Source organism: Eleginops maclovinus, chromosome 2 (genome assembly GCF_036324505.1).
Source record: "Eleginops maclovinus isolate JMC-PN-2008 ecotype Puerto Natales chromosome 2, JC_Emac_rtc_rv5, whole genome shotgun sequence".
Classification (NCBI taxonomy): Eukaryota; Metazoa; Chordata; class Actinopteri; order Perciformes; family Eleginopidae; genus Eleginops; species Eleginops maclovinus.
The window spans coordinates 16,819,298-16,831,858 of NC_086350.1; the positions used below are offsets into that span (position 1 = coordinate 16,819,298).

General features: G+C 39.6%; 1 long non-coding RNA gene across 1 annotated transcript; it reads left to right on the plus strand.

The window, feature by feature from the left end:
- Positions 1-11,014: 11,014 nt before the first annotated feature.
- LOC134874725 (uncharacterized) lies at positions 11,015-11,519 on the plus strand. The gene is made up of 2 exons (XR_010167116.1): positions 11,015-11,230; positions 11,466-11,519. It is a non-coding gene; the product is annotated as an uncharacterized LOC134874725 (long non-coding RNA).
- The last annotated feature ends 1,042 nt before the right edge of the window (positions 11,520-12,561 follow it).

The window sequence follows — 12,561 nt, forward strand, 5'->3', positions numbered from 1 at the left end:
TGAACATATTTACCGTGATTTAATTGTACTACACGTTTAATAATAATGCCGAACTAACAACACACTGATACCGGTTTGTAAAAAGCACAAATTAATGCTTTAACACGTCCGGTGAGTCAAGATCAGATCGATCAGGGTGAGCTCAAGTTGTAGCTGCTCCGTCCACACTCAACAACATCATGCAGACATAAATAAAGCAGCGACTATATTAATCATGCCATAGACAGTCTGTGGCTTGCACATGTATAACTTTTATCCAGTTTCTGAACAGATATGAGGGCTCTGTGCTAACGGCTGATGTTTTGGTTTTCTGATTGAACGTCAGTGGCAGCAGGCTGACATCCGTACAGCTGATTGGCGCGGCATCCGCTTCATGCACCGCCCGTGCGAATTCGTGCCTCTCGGCGTCTTTGACATGGACTTTACATGTAATCGCGACGCGCCCAAAAATTGCATCGCGTCCAGTGTGTACGCACCATAAGAAACCCTGGTTTAGAGATCAGAGCTGGTGTATCATTTGGCCTGGTCTAACATCACAAGATGGCTCCCTGCCATAACTTACCCCCATCTCCTGTGTGAAAAACCAAAGGAGAGACACATGGGGAGCATGTTGAAGAAAGTAAAATGAGGAGTGGGGGGTAAATAGAAAGAAAATGAAAAGATAAGCCACATCAAGTGCAGGCTTATCCAACACCCTGCTATAATTGAGACGGCTAATGCATTACAAAGACATTGTAATCCTAGGTGTCAGAAAGCAATTACATGTAGCTAATTACTAAATAATTAATGCAGACAGTTTAACCGGACAGACCAATCTGCAAACTTGCATTGATCCGTGTTTCATGTTTGTCTCTCTTCAGGGTTAAGCATTATTCCTGTGGGACACATGACCCTTGAGATAGTTCTTAATTATGCTGTATTTGCGAAATAGCTGTCAAAATGTACACTCATGTGAAAGGCCTTTTTATCCAACGACTTTACCAGAAACTCTAGTCCATGGTCGGCCACAGTGAGAAAGAAGAAATTATCGAATAAAAAAAATAATGATAATTTCTCACATGTAACTTATATATCTATTATCCTAAGTAATGATTTATCTAAATCTATTCATGACCAATGCTGACACAGTTACTCTTTAGAATCAGAAGACTTTGTTGTGAACATTTGTCAGTAGGACTGTTTTCTTTAAGAAGTAATATCTGATTTAAAGACAGTTGTTCCTAAAAGAGCCCTGGCTGTTGAATGTCTAATCCTTATGTTTTGTTGTTTAAGGTGCCCCATGTGTACTTGACTACCATTACCACATATTAAAAAGATTGAATTGGTAACCCTCCGCATATGCCTGAAATTGTGCTTACAGATCTAATGCCAAACACATGTTACGCATTAATATTAAATTAGCTAAGAAATAGTTCATGTTTATATGCATATGCATATGGTCACATCACTTACAATGTGTTTAGGCCTCAGAGGGAACTCCCTGGTACTAACAAACTATTATAAAACTAATAACAAGACTTTCAAATAAACATATCTGATATTTTGGAGGGGTAGTGTTGCATAAAAAGTATGTTCAACATCAGTAACAGAAAAAAAGAGCAGATGGAAATAATTTGTATGGGTTTTGCTGCTGGGAAGTAATGCATAATTGTCCGTAGCAGACTCCTGAAACATGTCATCTATTCAAAATCGTGTCTATAACTAACTTTCATTGAATTCATGAAATTCAAGCCAATGTTAACTAGGCCCCTGGATCTTTTAGGACCTCAAACGCAACATTAGCATTTTACTAATGTAATACTTCAGTGCTTTGGGAAGCACTATTCACATGTATTTCATCTCCATTGTACCGGGATAGCAGCAGAAGTCTCAAAGGCAAGTCAAAACCTGAAGAAATAAGTTAGTAGGAAGAGAAGCCTTATTACCAAAAACATGACAGTCATAAAAGAACACTTAATACTTTGTGCACATTACAAGGATGTTTGGACTTGTTGGCCTTGACTTCAGGAGTAATTTCATACTATATTAACATAATCCAACCATGGTCACTGTTAAAACTCCAGCCCATGCATAATAATAGCCAGGATGTCAGAATCAAGACGCTGTGACAAAGTATGTGTGACCTGTATAGTGCATGCAACCTTTGTGGTAACCCTTCTTTCCCTATGAGATTCCTCTGGTAGAACATGTCCTTTTAAATATATAGTCCTTGTTTGTCTTTATGTTAATATTATAATAACAGTCATCCCCTTACCCCGCAGTTCAAGGAAAATACTATATTTGATCACCTACGATTTTTTTCCTGCACATAATTGTATTTTCTCTCACTTTTAATTCTCTACTCCCCTGGAAGTTATGCCATCTAGGTCAAGGTTATAAAGGGAGGCAAATTGCTGTGACTGCTTCATGCAGCTTTCTTCATAGTAAAGATACTTCCAAAGACACAATGACTTTCTCTTGTATTTCTGTTTCAATTTTATAATTGTGAGGTACACTGAAGAAGTGACAAACACCTCATCGAAAACAACTATACATAACAATGCCACTAGAGCTCAAAATGCCATTAGACTATAAAAGAACCCAATTGAAAAACAGTATTGTTAAGATGAGAGAATATATGAGAGAAGCAATGACAAAAGAGTTTAAACAGCCAGCCTCCGGAGTTACTCATGCAGGCACTATACTGTTGCTCTGGTGATATAAATGTGGCACAAACGGCTTCTGATCAAGCTTTAATGGTATTCATAGTTGCCATGGGTCCTTTCCCAGTAATATTATTAAGATCATTTTTATTCATGATATCCCACAAATTGTCCTTGGAAGAAACTGCAGATTATGGAAGGCTACTGACCCGTGGGTTGTGAATAAACATGAAAAACAATCAGCGTTCCATTTAAAGGCAGAATGATGTTTAGTCCTGAGCCTGTGGGTAAGAATGGAGAGAAGGGCATCAAAAGCAAACTGAAATCATTAGAAATGAGTTTAAGTGAGAATGAATGATGCTGTCCCTTAAAACTTCATCCAGTCTCTGAGCCTTATTATTATTATTACTATTGAACATTGAAGCTGGTAATTTAACTGTAGGATGTAAGTTGTGCTAATGCCACACTAGATTTTTATCTTTGTAGATTTGTAATGAGCATTATATCATATTATCTGATCTGTTTATTTGTTTTTAAACGTTTCAATCTTGGATGTGTTAGGACAATTTCTTAAATGTCTATAGAATTGGTTCATAAATTCTATCGAAATGTATTTTCATTTTTTTCAAAGAAGACATTTTTGCGAAGATGTTTTGTATAAAACACAAAATAAATGAGAAATCACTTAGTTATAATGTGTCAGAGATATGGCCTACCCCAAACAAAAAGATTTCAATCTCATGTATCAGGGTGGCAACAGAGATGTTAAAGACAGATTGGTCAGCAGAAGTACAACTACAAAATACTTTTTTCTCTCATTTCTTTTTTAACTGGATCACACCTTGATATTGTTTTTAATTAAATGACCTTTCCACTTCGGTATATCAAATCAGGCCAAACCTTTTGCTACCAGCTTTTATTGTTGCTTTTTCAGATCTCTGAAAAGGTCTTCCAACCTGTCAAATAAGTGATAATAAAGTACTGCCGCCATATTTTGGGACTTCTGGAAGGTCTGGTACTGGTCAACTAATTGTTTCCAAAATAAACTCCAACTATGATTGATTCGCTGTTAGCTACCAAACTGCACATTCTTTGGACAAATTGCAGAATGTCTCAAATTTGCTTCGACACTTATTAATTTTGGATCAATACATGCTTTAACATGTGTGTCTAATTGTTAGTACTGTAGTGATTACCATGTAATGCTCTACGAATATAATGTATTTGATTGCTTTATTAAGATAAATTGAAAAGCAGTTTGTCTTTATTGGCATACATTATCATGTGTTAACCTTGAATTACCAAGTCTGTGTACTTTAGGTTTAAATGAAGAGAAAAGCACATACTTGTTTGCCTGATGGAATCAAGAAAATAGTGGAAGTGTTTGAGTCTGTCATCCACTTTCTCTTATTAAAAGAGAAAAGGATAAACAAGTGGACTGGCTGCCTGTGGGCACAAACCGTTCAAGAATATCCCAAAAAAGAAGAAAGGAAAAACAGAAGAAGAGGGAAAGAGGTTGAGTGACGATTCAGAGAAAGAGCAAAGAGATGCAGGCAGGTGAATCTCACCCTTTGAAAGACTGTTTCCTGCTAAAAATTGAGCCATAGCCATGCACCTCAGCACAGTAACAAGAGGCTTTTTGTCTTTTAAATCTTGACAGTTGAGTTGAGAACCAGACTTAGGGCAAACAGTAGGCAGTTACCATGTTGAGCTGTTATATATTTCTCATCAGCTCTTTCCAATAACATGGGAGTGACAGAAAAGGTCCCAGTGTCACACGATGTAGGAAAACACTGGCTGCTGTAACGACCAACACTCAGTGATAAAGGCACTTTGCCTGCCTGTGCACCAACAATCCAGGCACGGTCAGGCAATTAACTGTTTATCCCCCACAAGCTTGACGTGGAGGTTAAGGCGGAGAGTTAAACTGCAGCTGAGGTTGTGCTTGACATCTTAGACATTTAACTTAACTGTGTGTGTCTCAGTGGATTTATGTTTCCATTATGACCTTTTTAAAACAGTATATTTAATCATGTGTGCTCGGTTATATATGCACACACCATGGTGCTTGATTAAAACATAATAAAACGTAAAAGCAATGGCACTCACTATGGAAAAATATTAGATAAATAACTCAAGAAAATTGTCTTCAGATCATATTTAGAAGAAACTTCTACAGAGGCTTACTTGTTACGTGATGAAGATGAGTAGACAGTTTGCAGAGGAGTCATTCAGCAATTTAAGTCTCAAGGAACCATGTGCAACAATTGGTGAAAATTATTTACCATAAGCACAATTGCAATATTCATTTTAACAAGCACATGCTACCTGCTCTGCATTAAAAAAAATCCCACTTGGGAAATAGCTATTTAAACAGCTATTATTTTGTGTGTGTGTGTGTGTGTGTGTGTGTGTGTGTGTGTGTGTGTGTGTGTGTGTGTGTGTGTGTGTGTGTGTGTGTGTGTGTGTGTGTGTGTGTGTGTGTGTGTGTGTGTGTGTGTGTGTGTGTGTGTGTGTGTGTGTGTCTGTGTGTCTGTGTCTGTCTGTCTGTCTGTCTGTCTGTCTGTCTGTCTGTCTGTCTGTCTGTCTGTCTGTCTGTCTGTCTGTCGTGGCAGTGTATTTTGTATATCTGAATGCACTGTCTGCATTTGCATGTGTAACTCAGAGTCTGCATACAATCCTGAGGTTCTCAAATGCATGCTCAATATGCCTTTTTATTTCTAACCGTGTTGATAATATGAGAATAATGGCAGCTCGGGGGGCTGATGAAACTGACCTTGGTGTTAATGAGCTTCTCACAGACAGACAGCGGTCCTCAATGCACCTTAATTGACACGGCGCCCCTACTCGCGCAGTACCACTTACCTGTGTCAATCTTAAGAAGACTTCTCAGCCCATATCTGCCATAGCCATTTGTTCCAGCAACCCTCTCAAGGGATGCAACAGCATTCTCATCATCCTCTCTTAAGTGCTTTTCCATTTATTCCATCATTGGATGCTGCCCTATTTTTAATTTCTGTTCTTCACAGTTGTGTGCCCAGGGTAAATTAATGCACTTTGTCGATTGTGTTCCACAATGAGCACAACAATTGCAAGTAATCATTTGGAGCTGCTGAATTGGATAAAAGTTTTGAATGGGTGATAAACTAAGAAAGTATAGTTGTTTTCCAAACGAAACAAAGACAAAAACAATTCTTGTGAAATAGCCCATTTTGGTGTAAAAAAAGTACACTTTTAGGTCTGCTTTTTCTGACCTTGAGATTTGTCCGTTCCATTATGCTCTTTATCTGTTCTCCTGTAGACATTCACAGCAGTTTAACAATTATGTCTTTCAGAATGCCATCATAAAATTTCCCTATAAACATCAAAGAGGAAGTCACAATGAGAATACTTGTACGTGTGGGGGTCTGCTATTGCATGCAATCATGTGTGTAAATTTAGATACACAATGAGGTGTTGTGAAGCCGGTGAGGATAATTCATATTTTATAGACAGAACAAGTCAAGTGTGTAAAGTTCAAAAGAAACATCAAAGAAAATGAACAGAGGCAATGACATTTTAATCGAAACGACCGGCCATGTAAAAATAGCATTGTTGACAGAGGCATTTCATTTATCCATAACATATTTTTTGTGACCCCAACTGCTCATTGTACCAGGGAAGACAAATGGATATTTGTTTTCACATGAAGGTCGCATATAAAGAGGAACAGGGAGAACAAATTTGCTGATGTACATGAGACAAAAAAAAACTTAAACTAGCCTTATGATATTAATTTAAATAGAACATTTCTATCTTATTTTTGGTTGTTTGTTTTCTATATTATAATATATATTACTATGGTTACTTTTATAATGGCAACCGTGCAAGTATCCATTGCACCATAATTGTGTACATTGTGTTTCTTATCTACACTATTAAGCAAGTTCAACAACATCTTTATGAAAAATTCTGATCCATAACTTGAATAATAAAATGCTAATTTTCAAATGTCAACATTTCCACGGCTAGCTAGACTCTAATATTTTTCAATGATGTGTTTTCATTTAATTTTCAAATACAAATGTTACGTCATTACACATCACAGACGTCCAAGTAGCTGCGTATATTAATTATTTCAAATTCCGGAAAATATCACTTTCATATGGGGGAAAATAGTAAGGTGCCTCTGGCTGTGAGGCGAGTTGGTCATGGGTTTTTTGGACCATTCTTTGAACATCAATCACTGCCTGACACTGGGGGGAGTGTTGCTGCTCTCCACATCAGTCACTGACTCCCTCCTGCCCTTAACACTTCAGCACAGGACATGTTCATGCACTATCAAAGTCAGAGAGCGCAGTCTGATGACAGTAATGGCTAATGATGGGAGTATAAATGGTAAGAACAAAAAGTGAGATTATCTTCCTGATCAGAATCATAATGTACAGTATAGAGCTTAAGTGAGCCTGGACACTTATCATGGTATACGTTTCACAAGTATAATTAAATGTCTCTAACTATTGTTATTCAAGGATTTAAAAAAAAACCCAAGTTGTTAGAGATGCATATCCAATTAAAAACTTGAAAAAAAACACGAGAAGCTAAATATTATGGTCTAAATAGAGTATTTTACTTGTAAACATGTGTACCTGATCCTAACCAAGACCCTTACGTGCATAAATGCACTCTATGGCCTGTAATCATGGATTGTGAAAAAAACTCTGAATGTTTTTTATGGTTTTCAAAGAATATTTATTCTTGTACACGACAGTAACTTATTAGTTGCGACGATATTTACAACCATGTCAGTTTTCATTAATGCATCATGTTCAGGGTCACAGGGTCTGTATTCCAGCATAGGTTAGTGGAAGAGGCCTGGTAGATGGTGGTCAGTGTACAACAACACATATAGACAGCATAAAACATAAAAATGTTATTCCTCTAGATCAAGTTATAATGCATTAGGCTAAAAGGCCCTTCTCATTTCAAGTGATATTGTAATTTAGTGATGCACATGACCAAACTAATCTGCAAATTAACAAATCATAATAAATCAATTACTGCCTGGGGGTTTCTGGGCATGTTGCCCACTTTGCTGGTCAGCAATCCAAGCCCGCATAAAGTGGCGTTGAGAGGTTTTATAAATGTGATCAGAGGAAAACACCTAACACTTCAAAACAAAGCATTTATAGTGTCTGCAAGCCACATATATATCCTTACAACCTGATTTTCAGTTACTTAAACAATATGGGCCTTTGAGAGATGAGGCATGGCCAGAACTGGCTTTCACAGGGGGGAGGGGCAAAATATCATTTTCATATATTAAGGAATAGAGGTTACCCAGTCACTCTGAGGCCTCACATCTTTCAATAGCCCTGTAGTGCTCTGGGGAAGAGCACTAAATGTCGCGTATGAGCTGTCACTAACACAGGTGGATAGATGGCTGGCTCTCTTACCAGAGTTCCTTTGCTGTGTGATAAACACTGTCATGGCGTCATTGTGACTTACTTACTGCAGAGAACTAATTCCCACTTGTTAAGTCATGTCAGCATGTGTAGGCATGCGTAAGGGGTTTCAGTGGGTTATAATGGCAATATTTAATAATTCAGCTCACCTTCAAAGTATCATGCAATGCAATATTTCAAGATGACAGCGTAGTTTGTATTTTGTATATATTTATTGACTTGAATGGAAAATCACTACGGAGCAACGATAATAATTTTGTCCACTCAAGCATGTGATAATATAATGGTGCTGTGAGATCAGTTTTATTTCTCCACCTGAAGCTACAGCCGATGCTCAAGCTCTGACATCGTACCAATACTGTTAGTTAATCTTGTGTGAAGATGCAATCAATCAAAACTGTATTAAAATAAATAGTTTATAAAATATCTAAACTAATAGAGAAAAGATAATGTTTATTCTGTTCTCAATGAAGTTGTAGATGGGTGATATTGCAGCCTTTCATACAGCAAAATAAAATGCATGAAAATATATAGTAATTTCTTAGGTTTCTTTACAGAAAGTCACTGAATGCATAAATTCAAATTATAAAATCATCCGCAGACACGCTGGTGGAAAGCCCCACATCGGCATTTTCTACTGGTTCTTCAGCTTGTCTCCACATGTTATCTAAATGAAGTTAATTTACTATTAATAAAACATGCTTCACAGAGTCCACAGCATGCACATTTATTTGAAAGTTATTTAACCGACACGGGACTTTACAATTCCTACTGATCATACACAGACACAACATAATACTGCTGGCATCTAGCAGTGTTAGTCATTAGTGCCTTTGTTAGGCTGGTGCAATTACACAGCCTCTTATTATCTTACCTTTGAAGGTGATTACTGTTCAAGTGTCACTTTTGCAACAAAACTGTTTGATGAGCCGCAATGGATCGATACTCTCCTAGTACCTGAGGAGAGTGCAATGGACTAAACACTCTCATTTGTAACCTTTTTATAATGCCCCCTAATGTCAGCCTTGGAAGATCAGCCTATTGATCCAATAAAAAAAAGGCTGTGGAGGAACAGTAATTCTGTTTAACCCACATGAGGGATCTGCAATTTTCGTCTAAATGGGAAAGGTCCTGAGGATCACGGTGTATAAACACACAGGGAGAGAGAAAGAACAAACTTGTAATTTTGAACAAAGCCAATGGGACACCTATGTAGGCCGTCTATTGTGAAGCACAAACTGCTGCGAGCCATTACAGGTGCAAACTCAAGGGTTCTGGCATATGTGACCCTTTTTGCACATCTCTTCATAAAAATCTACATTTGTCCTTTCCTTTTTGTTTTTATCTGTCTTTATTATTTTCAGTTTTTCCCTGTCTTGCTCTGTGGCTCACTCCCTGGGCTTGTATTTATATAGGTGGAACAGCACTGGAGAAGTGATTGAAAAGCTGTCCTGTAGATCAGGGTGGTTTGTGGGGCCTGTCCATGCTCTAATCCATCCTGCCGCCCCGCCACACAAGTAGAATATCAAACAGGCAATCCCTGAGGAAAGAAAGAGAGAAATATGTGGAGGAGAGAGAGGGAGAGGGGAGAGAGGAAGGGGGAAGCTTTAGAAAGGACAAACATCAGGAATAAAAATGGAGAGCAAGAAAACAAGGGGAAGCTTAGCGAGAGATTATGAAATAAAAGAGATAGAGGAAGGAGGGTAGAAAAGTTTCACAAGGCTTTGTCAATATGGCAGCTCCGCAACAGAGGTGAAAAGGCAATTCCTGCAGTCTCAGCCCACTACGTTTCTTCATTTGACTGTGATTATCTCTGATAATGTATTTGTGCCACTATGCTGCTAATAAAAAAGGGGTGGGTAGCCACAAAGTGAGTGGGGTAATGGGGTCCTGATCCACCTTTGGAAATAAACTGAACAGTGACAGGGAGCTGTAAAGAAAGGAGACAGGGGGCAGCTCCACCATGGAGTGAAAAGGGCAGTTAAGTCACTGATTGTGTCATAGGTCAGCACAGCAAACCACTACAGGGAATTGTATTGCTTTAAAAAATGATAAATATATTCACTATAAACTATATATATATATATATATATATATATATTTCTAGGGACATGTTATGTCAGGGAATTTAATGTCATATATATTTACTGCTCTTTTCAAAAAGTAAGGAGCAAACAAACAAACAAAATATAAAGTTGGATATGACTGAAGTTGGTAAATGTGTTGACCCCTTCCAAAGCTGCTCACTATGTTCTCGCCCTAAGTTTACAATTCTAAACCACCACCGATATGTTACATTACCAGTTACACTCAGGGGTCAGGCATCATTCTGGACCTTCATCACACATCACTGCAGTGCAGCTTAGACTCGGCTTCACACTTCCTGCTCTCGGCTGCAGTAGAGTTTACAGAGGACATTGCAAATAAAGACTGTGAATGTTGCCTCTCTGAGTTCATGCTTTTAACAGAAGTGGTGATACTGAGCTTGTTTTTTGTAGATCATGGTATAGTACAGCAAGAAGCCGCAGAATAACAGTGGTAATGACAGTGTGGCGGATGTGGGTCTAGGTAGCCTACTGACAGGTTTATTAATGGCTTTCCAATGTGATGAATGTTCACTGAACTTTAGGGAAGCTCACAGCTTTGTGCATGGTAGCGATACGCAATTTTCAGATTTGATTATTTTCTTATTCTCTCAGATATTGTCTCATTCCAGTATGTAATTCAAATACATTACACTTCATACAAGATCCAGTACGTATTGTATACAGGTGATGGAAAAGTCACCACAGGAATTTCCGTTTGTATGTATATTTACTTTAGAGACATTACGGTATAAACATTTCAATATCCTCCATCCCTGTTATCCTCTTCCCCTTGTCTTGGAAACTGTGTTACAAATTGAAGAAATGTTCACTGTGCCTGAAAAGACTCCCTGGATTTTCGTCCTTTTTTTTCAGTTATCTTTCTAATATGGTGAATCTGCCAAACTGAATCCCACTCCACCTGCCAGCTAAGGGGCGGAGACTATAAATAGCCTGCTCACCCTTTAGTTCATCCTTTGCACTCCCTGCCAGCACACCAATTTAACCCTGTGTCCTGAGTTTCCTCCACATATCCTGAAGTGTGCGTCTTCAAGTTAACGTGAGTGGTCAATTCATTGTTTATTGTTTCATTTGTATGCCTTTGTGGTAGTTTTGCTGATCCCTTTGTTCTCAGACATGTGCTAGGAGCCATGTGGGAATTGTTTGTTGCTTGTTTGTCGCCTTTGCTGTTTAGTTCTGAATTGTGTATTTGCACATGATTGTTGGTTTCTCTGTTTGATTGACCACTTCGTTATTTAATTGTAGTTGTATTGTTTCTTTGTTTTCTCATGCAGCACACAAAATAATCAAGACCAAAAGGGAAAATAAATACTGGTTCTTGCATTAAACCCTGCCTTCTCCTTGCCTCATTGCATCCTTGCCCTTTGGGTCTTCTGACCGAGACCCTGTCTGCTCGCCACACTCACTCTCCCCGAACCAAATCATCCCTACAGTTCCTTCAATGGTCCTTCGAGCCGGATACTGAGTGAGTGATACCATGGCAGGCAACGGTAAGGAGTCAAGAGAGTTGACGTTGCCAGAGAAGGCCCCCCAAGCTGGAACCAGAAGTGAGGGGACGGTATCCAGACCTACACGAGAGAGACGTCCACCTGACCGCTATGGCTTCCTGGATCCTGATGGGAAACTCTCCAGCCAGCCCAAAAGCCTCCCTCGTCACAGCCAAGCAGCCGTACTGCCGCCTCCACCCCCAGGTGCTGTTGATGTCCAGGCGGATGACCATGAAAACCCTGATCAGACGCTGAGAGAGAACACAGCCGCTGAGGAACGAGGAGTGGAGGAGGAAGAGACGACAGTCGAGGAGGAAGAAGAAGAGGACTATGAAGTTACCCACGACTATGTCCAGCTTGAATCAGCAGCTCTTCAGCCCGCTCCACTGCCCGCTCCCCTGCCCGCTCCACTGCCCGCTCCACAGCCAGCTACACAGCCAGCATCTGCTCCGATCCACCTGAGAGATGTGAGACCTGGCAGATCCAGGGGCAAGAGCGACAAGCGTGAGCCACCACCAAGGTCGAAGACGGCCTTCTCTTCTAGCTCCACTTATGCTAGTGGAAGCTCCCGAAGCTCACGCAGGAGCCAACAGGTGGAGCTCACCCCACAACAGGCGGCCATGGTCGATGAGAGGAGGAAACTTGGAGAACTGCAGGAGATACAGCGTCAGATTGAGGAGGAACAAGCTATAGATGAACGGGCACAAGAACTGGATAGGCGAGCACAAGAAGCTTTGAAGGAGAGAGAGAGGATGACCCGGTCTCTTACTCTACAGCGACGACTACGGAAAGTCCGAAGAGAACTGGAAGAGGCTCGATTAATCACATCCTTCACTGGGGATGTAGGAATTGACCACTCACGTTAACTTGAAGACGCACACTT